Genomic DNA, 8,611 nt, shown 5'->3' with positions numbered 1-8,611 from the left:
GAAAAATAAATCTGGGCAGGGCACCCAGGCTCTGTCAGAGCACACAGACTGGGATGGAATGCCTGCCAGCCCAGAACACAGATGGGAGTGAGGGATGGTCACACCTGTGTTCACCAGGAGGGTGTGGGGTGTAAGTAACAAGGGGAATACTGTACCTTTCCATTCCTCAGTGTCTGGTATGTCCTTGTGGTCCCCAGCAAGTGGTGCCTATTCTTAGGTCCCTGGAATCTGAGAGAATACTTTCAGATTATTTCAGAATATTTTTTTAAATATCCAAAATGGTGGAGCCACTTGTAAGCATTCAAAATGGCTGTGCCCTCCAGACTGCCAATATCCACAGCTCAGCCCATCTCCCTCTTCTTTGCTCCCCCTTTTATTTGCCAGCCACCAGTGCAGTCCTCTATGCAGTCCCTGGCTAGCAGGGCCAATTTTTAGGTTAAATCTTAGGTCCTAACACCACTTGGCAATATCTAGGCTGTCCGTGGCATCAGGATCACTGAGAGTCTGCAGCTCTTTATGTCTCCTTTTTTGGTGTTTTCATGCAGGTTCTTCTACTAGTTGGTGTTTAGTCCACTTCTGTATCCTTCCTCTCAAAGCTCAGGGCTCCAGTCTGTGTAGTTTGTTTGCCTACTCTACCATCTTACCAGAACTCCCTTGTTATTGCTTTCATAATTGATATATAAAATGCATACTGTGAGGTTTGTAAAATGTACAAATATTAAGCATGTAATTCAATAATTTTTACATTTATACATATTTGTGTATCCACAACCCAGCTTATGATAAGAATTTTTCTAGTATGACAGAAAGTTTCTTTGTGCCTTACATTATTTAATTTCCACCCCTCCACCATTGGCAAGCACTGTCATGATTTATAGCACTATAGATTAGTTTTGCCTATTGTTGTACTTAGAAGCTCTGGTAGCATAGTGCCTAAGACACTTGACTGCTAACCAGAAGGCTGGTGGTTCAAATACACCAGCCATTCCTTGGAAGGAGTGATACTGCCTCAGCAACCCAAGGAGGGGTCGCTATGAGTAGGGTCCAACTCAAAGGCACATAACAACAACAACATTGTTGTACTTCATATAAATAGAATCATATGTTATATACTTTTTTTGTGACTGGTTTTTCTGTCAAAATAGTGTTTCTGTGGTTCATACACATTCTGTAGTATTTCAGCTTATGAAGATGCCACAATTTATCCATTCTTCTGTTGATTGACTTTTGGTTGTTTCTAACTTTGGCTCTTGTGAATAAGGCTACTGTGGCCATTGCTTTGCAAGCCTTTTATATAAGCATTTATTTCTCTTGGTTACATACCTAGGAGTGAAAATTCTGGATCTTGGGATAAATATATTTTAGGTTGTGTTAGTATAAGCTAAATTTAATTGTAATATCAGAGCTCCCTAGTATATATTTAGGAGATGCCAAACAATACCGAGTAACTTTATCCATGGTGATTGAATCAATTTACTCTTGTACCACCAATATAAGATTCAACTGTTCTATATGCTAGCCAACACTTGGTATTATCAGTCTTTATAATTTTAGCCATTTTGGTGGCTGTGTAGAAGTAACTAATTGTGTGTGTGTGTGTTCCTTTTTTTGTTGTTTGTTTGTTTGCTTGGAGGGGTGTCATCTAAAGAAGAAACTATGTGCTTGCTTTGGCAGCAGGTATACTAAAAATTGGAATGATAGAAGATTTGCATGGCTCCTGCACCAGGATGACACACAAATTTGTAAAGCATTCCATATTTTAAATAAATAAATGAAAATAAAAAATAAAGAAGTTACTTTTTTTTCATGATTATTGGATTTATTAGGGAAGGAGAGTTTTATGTTTAGGAGCTCTGGTGGCATAGTCCCTAAGGCATTTGACTGCTAACAAGAAGGCTGGTGGTTCAAATCCACCAGCCACTGCTTGGAAGGAAGATGAATGATCTACTTCCATAGTGATACTGCCTCAGAAACCCAAGGAGGGTTTGCTATGAGTCAGAACTGACTTGGCAGCAGTGAGGTTTTTTTTTTTTTTTTTTTTTTTTTTTGAATAAGCTATAATTCAGAATCAGGAATACTCAGAATGCAGTTGTTTAACCAGGATGGCCTCACTGCCGCCCCCCTCCCCTTTTTTAAAATTGTGATTGGAATGCAAATTTACAAAGCATATGTGTTTTACATTGGACAGTTCATGGACATTTGATAGCAAAGCCCCAATTACCATCCCCAACCATAAAAAACTCTTCCCCTCTCCTCCCTGTGACTACCCCCTCCTTGTGCCCTTCTTAATTATGCATTCCTGTTGGTCCAGCTTTCCCTCTATGCAAACACTTCCCCTCTGATGTCTCATGGCTGATGATCTAAGGGGTTCATCTCTTTAGAGTAGGTGAGTGCCTCGCCCTGAGATAGGTGTTCTGCATGTAGGTATTTCTCCTGTTGGCCTGAGAGCCAATCCATGGAAGTGAGCCCATTTCTAGGCCTGAAGGGTAACCTGGGCCATAGTCTTAGGTGTTCCACCAGTCTCTGTCTAACAGTAACTCTGTTAATTTCTGTGTTTTTGAATTTTATTCCACATTTTTCATCTTACTCTATCCAGGAACTCTAATTTCGATACCTTTCCTAGTGACTGGCATTGGTAACTGGGCACCATCTAGTTCTTCTAGTCTCAGTGTCATGGAGGCTGAGGTCCTTGTGGTCCATCTTATGTTTGGACTAATTGTTTCCAGATGGTATCTCATTGTTCTTTTGATTTGCATTTCTCTAATGGCTAATGATCATGAGAATTTCTCTGTGTGTTTGTTGGTTGCCTTTTTATCTTCTTTAGTGAAGTGTCTATTCGTGTCCTTTACTCATTTTTCAGTTGGATTGTTTGTCTTCTTGGTGTTGAAGTTTTCTCTAAATTTTGGAGATAAGTCCTTTGTCAGATTTGTCATAGCCAACTATTTTTTCCCAATCTGTAGGTTCTCTTTTTACCCTTTTGGAGAAGTCTTGATGCATATAAGAGTTTAATTTTTAAAAGGTCCCAGTCATCTAGTTTCTCTTTCACTGCCTGTGCATTTTGAGTTATATTTGATAGTCTATTTATGCCATAGATTAGGTCCCCTAGATTTGCCCCTATTTTATCTTTGATGAACTTTATGGTTTTGGGTTTTACATTTGAGTCTTCAATACAACTTGAGTTCATTTTTGTGTATGGGGTGAGGTATGGGTCTTGTTTCATTTTTCTGCAAGCAGATACCCAGTTTTGCCAGCACCATTTGTTAAAGAGGCTATCTATTCCCCATTTAATAGATTTTGGCCCTTTGTCAAAGATCAGCTGTCCTTAGATGGAAGGCTCAATTTCTGTGTTTTCAATTCTGTTCCATTGGTCTATCTGTCTATCATTGTACCAACACCATGCTGTTTTGACTACTGTGGCTGTATAGTAGGTTTTGAGATCTGGGAGTGTGAGACCTCCTACTTTATTTTTCTTCTTCAATAGTGCTTTGCTTATCTGAAGTTTCTTTCATTTCCATATGAAACTAATGATTGGTTTTTCCATGTTCTTAAAAAATGTTGATGGAATCTGGATTGAGATTGCATTGAATATGTAGATTGCCTTGCATAGTATTGGCATTTTCAAAATATTCAGTCTTCCTATCCATGAACATGGTATGTTCTTCCATTTATGCAGAACCTTTGTAGTTTCCTGTAGTAGTTTTTTTTTAGTTTTCTCTGTATAGGTCTTTTGTGTCCCTGGTAAGATTTATTTCCACACATTTATTCCTACGCATATTACCTTTTTGGTAGCTATTGTAAATGATATTATTTTCCTTTTAAGAGGCTCTTTGTTAATGTCTGTTAATGTAGAGTAATCCAACTGATTTTTGTATGTTAACCTTGTATCCTATCAGTTTGTTGAACCTTTCTATTAGTTCCCGTATTTTTTTTGTTGTTGTTGTTGTTGAATCTCTTAGATTTTCTATGTATAAGATCATGCCGTTTGCAAATAGAGTTAGCTTTACTTCTTCTTTGCCAGTTTGGATCATTTTTTATTTCAGTTTCTTGCCTTATTGCCCAGGCTATGACTTCCAATAACATGTTAAATAGAAGTGGTGGTAGAGGTCATCCTTGTCTGGTTCCTGCTCACAAAGGAAGTGCTTTGAGTCTTTCTCCATTAACAATAATGTTTGTTGTGTGTACATGTCCTTTATTATGTTGAGGGTTTTCCCTTCTATCCCTTTTTTTGCTGAGAGCTTTGAACAGGAATGGGTGTTGGATTTTATCAAATGCCTTTTCTGCATCCACTGATATGATCATATGGTTCTTTTCTTTTGTTTTGTTTATGTGGTGGATTACATCGATTGTTTTCCTGATGTTGACCCATCCTTGCATACCTGGTATGAATCTCACTTTGTCAAGATACATTATTTTTTTGATATGTTGTTGGATTCTGTTGGCTAGAATTTTGTTGAAGATTTTGGTATCTGTATTTATGAGGGATATTTGTCTGTAGTTTTCCTTTGTAGTGGTGTCTTTCCCTGGTTTTGGTATCAAGGTTATGCTTGCTCCATAGAATGTGCTTGGGAATATTCCATCATTTTCTATGTTCTGGAATAGTGTGAGTAGTATAGGTGTCAGCTCTCTCCCGAAAGTTTGGTAGAATTCTCCAGTGAAACCGTCTGGGCCTTTTTTTTTTTTTTTTTTTGTGGAGAGATTATTTATGACCTGTTCATTTTTTTCTCTTGTTGTGGGTCTGTTCCAGTATTCCATCTCCAACTTGGTTAATTTAGGTAGGTCTTGTGTTTCTACAAAGTTGTCCATTTTGTCTAAGTTCTCGAATCTGGTGGAGTACAGTTCTTCATAATATTCTGTTATTATCTTTTTTATTTCAGTCGGTTCTGTTGTGATGTCACCATTTTAATTTATTATTCATGTTATTTACATCTTCTCTTGCTTTCCCTTTGTTAAATTTGCCAGTGGTTTGTCGATTTTGTTAATCTTTTCAAAGAATTAGCTTCTTGTTTTGTTGATTTTCTCTATTTTTTTGTTTTCTGCTTCATTTATATCTGCTTTGATCTTCATTATTTCCTTACTTCTGGATTTTGTAGGTTTCCTTTGTTGCTCTTTTACTAAATGTTGGTGTTGTTGAGTTAAAGTGTTGATTTTGATTCTTTCCTCTTTTTTGTGCATTTATTGGTATAAATTGACCTCTGAGTACTGCTTTTGCTGTGTGGCTTTGGTAAGATGTATCTTCATTCTCATTTGTTTCTAGGATATAATTTTTTTTTTATTTCCCACTTTACTCCTTCTATTATTGAATCGTTTTTGAGCAGTGTAATATTCAGTTTCCACGTATTTGATTTTTTCCCTTTCTCTTTTTATTATTGATTTCTAATTTTACTGCACTGTGCTCCAAGAAGTGCTTTGTAGTATTTCAATGTTTTTGAATTTAATGAGGACTGTTTTGTGTCCTAACATATGGTCTATTCTGGAGAATGATCCATGTGTACTGGAGAAGAACATGTATTGTGCTTTTGTTGGGTGGAATGCTGTCTATGACATCAGGTTGTTTGATTGTGTTGTTGATTTCTTCTGTATTTTTGTTGATTTTTTTCTAGTTGTTCTGTCTCTCCTTGAGAGTGGTGTGTTAAAGTCTCCTACTACTATTGTATCATTGCCTATTTTTCTTTTCAATTCAGCTAATATTTGCTTTATGTATTTTGAAGCTCTTTCAATGGGTGCATATTTATTATGGTAATGTCTTCTTGGTCAATTGACACTTTTAGTATCATATGATGTCCTTCTTTGTCCCTTATGCTGATTTTCACCTTGAAGTCTATTTTATCAGTAATTAATACTGACACTCCTACCTGCTCTTTTTTGGTTGCCATTAGCTTGATTTTTTTTTCCACCTCTTAATTTTTAAGTTGTTTTTATCTTTGTGTATAAGGTGGGTCTCTTGTAGGCAGCTCATGGATGGGTCTTCTTTTCTTATCCAATCTGCCATTCTCTTTCTCTTGACTGGTGCATTTAGTCCAATCACATTGAGTGTAATTAGTGATAGGTATGAATTTATTGCTGCCATTCTATTTTTCTTTTGTTATTGTTATATTGTTGGTGATTTCTTTGTTCCAAATATTTTTCTGTGCTGAGTTCATTTTGTTATCAAGTGTTTTTTTTATCTTTTCTTCATTATTGTTGGTTTTGTGCTTATTAAGCCCTTGTGATTTCTTCTTTCTTAGTTTGATTAGAAGGATTGATAATTTTCTTTGTGTTTACCCAGAAGTAAACTCTTATCTGCTTAAGTTTGGAGCAATCTGTTCTATAAAGACATTTTCCTTTCTTCCTCTCCATTTGGAAGTTTTGTAATTAAAGCTTTTATTCCCTCTATTTGCTTTGTTGCTGGTGTCTTCTGCAGATTGACTCCCTTATCTATCTATGCACACTTTTTTTGTGGGTTTATTTTGAGCACCTTTTTCTAGTTTTGTTTTTGGTGGTAATGTCAAGTGTCTTGATTTTTACTTGTTGTAGTGATACCACCTTGGAAAGCCAAGGACTGGTCACTATGAGTCAGACCTAACTCAAAGGCAACGAGTTTGGTGAGGCTTTTTTTTTTTATTATTATTGGAATGACTCCCTTTAGCATTTCTTGTAGGGTTGGTCTGGTTTTCACAAATTCTCTTAATTTCTGTTTCTTTGAGAATGTCTTGATTTCACTCTCTTATTTAAGGGACAATTTGTCTGGATGTATAATCCTTGGTTGGCAATTCTTTTTCTTCAAGATTTTATATATGCCATCTCATTGCTTTCTTGCCTGTATGGTTTCTCCTGAGAAATCACAATTTAGTCTTGTTGGTCGTCCATTGTAGGTGATATTTCATTTTTCCAGAACTGCGCCTAAGATTCTTTCTTTGTCTTTGGTATTGTAAAATTTAATTATGATATGTCTTTGTCACTTTTCTTGGGATCTATCCTGTGTGGGAATTGGATATCTTTTCTTTCTTCATGATATGGGGAAATTTTTCTGTTAGCAAGTCTTTGACAATTTTCTCAGTGTTTTTTTTTTGTTGTTGTTGTTTTGTTTTGTTTTGTTTCCCTGCCCCCTCTTGTTCTGGTATTCCAATCAGGCACATATTGTGTCTTTTCATGTTATCCCATATAACACTTAGGTTCTGTTCATTTCTCTTCAATCTTTGTTCTGATTTTTCTTCATATAGGCTGGCATCAAGGGATTTTTCTTCCACCTGGGAAATGCAATCTTTAGCCAGTTCTAGTCTACTCTTTTGTTCTTCCATTGTGTTATCTATCTACGGAAATTTAGTGTTCATCTTTTGGATTTCTAATTGCTGTTTTTGTATGAGTTCTAATTGTGTATTTATCTTGTTATTTTATTCTTGAATGATTTTCCTGAATTCATCCAGGGTACTGTCTGTCTTCTCATTGTTTCTGTTTATGGTTTCCCTGAGCTCTTGGAGGGTCCTACATATATACCTTCTGAATTCCTTATCAGATAGTTCTTTTGGTTGTTCTTCTTTCAAGAACAACCATTCTTTAGCCTGGGCTTTTGTTTCAATTATCTAGTGCTGTTTTTTTGTTTGTTTGTTTGTTTGTTTGTTTGATTTGAGATTGTCTGTTTCCTAGATATTTTGAGTTGTTTTATTGTTAGTTATGTACTGATTTATTTCACCCTGATTTTATGTTTTACTATATCTGGAAGCATAGAGCAGATGAGCTTCTTTGGTTATTAACTCAGCTGTACTGGGTCCCTTTCCAGCTCTCTCTGTGTTGGGGGAATCACTGGTGGGGATGTGGGTGCAGGTCTTTGTTCATCATGAAGAGGATTTGGAGCTGGGATGAGCAGGTGTTGTCTACTGTCTGTCGATCCTGTGGTGCAAGAGCTATTGGCATTACCTTTCTGTTGGGTGAGGTTGTTCAGTGTAGTAGCCATGGTTGACTAGTGTAGGTTTAATATGTTCCTCCTATTGGATGAGGCAGGGGAGAAAAGAAAAGGAAAAAAAAAACCTGCCAGAAGTGAACCCCAGGATAGAAAATAGAAGGAGTTCTGCATATTTGGCCTGAAATAATTCAGTCAAGAATGCAGGCCTGGGAAACGCAGCCTGGGTCCTTCTGGGGCTGTCTGCTGCTGATGACACCCACCTGTCAATCAAAATCCCACAGTGCAAACAAAATAATCACCCCAAAGAACAAAGGGCCACCTCTTTCAGTATGGACAAAGTCATGAAATCCCAGTTCACAGAAACACCCTGTGCTAAAAGGGATTGCCAAGGATTGGACCTGAGCCCACTGTTGTGTTTCTGCTCTGGGGCTATGCTCACTCAGAGGGAATTTGTACTCCCTTTGCCCTACTCCCTCCCAGACTCTGCAGCAGCCCAAGCCAAGGGAGGTCTTGATGTTTCCCAGTAAGTGCTTCTGTCCAACTCAAATCCACAGCTCACCTCAAGAAACTCCCAGTGTGTTGTGTTGAGCTCCCAATGTATGTGTGTTCCATGATTTTTTTTCTTCCTTCCATCCTCCTTGACCTCCTTTGTATCTCTAATGATTTCTCTCTGTCTTTGCTGGCTGAGCGGGTTTGATTATTTTTCCCAGTCACTTAACATGCTCCCTTCTG

At 37.3% G+C, this 8,611-nt stretch overlaps 1 pseudogene; it reads left to right on the top strand.

Moving 5' to 3' along the window:
* The first annotated feature begins 1,662 nt into the window (after positions 1–1,662).
* On the top strand, positions 1,663–1,762 carry LOC122151524 (annotated as a pseudogene).
* Positions 1,763–8,611: the final 6,849 nt, after the last annotated feature.

This window comes from Orycteropus afer, unplaced genomic scaffold (assembly GCF_000298275.1).
Source record: "Orycteropus afer afer isolate SDZICR_OR568_19922 unplaced genomic scaffold, OryAfe1.0 scaffold00520, whole genome shotgun sequence".
NCBI lineage: Eukaryota > Metazoa > Chordata > Mammalia > Tubulidentata > Orycteropodidae > Orycteropus > Orycteropus afer.
Note: the sequence above shows the minus strand (reverse complement) of the source record. Positions and strands in the feature narration are given on the sequence as shown.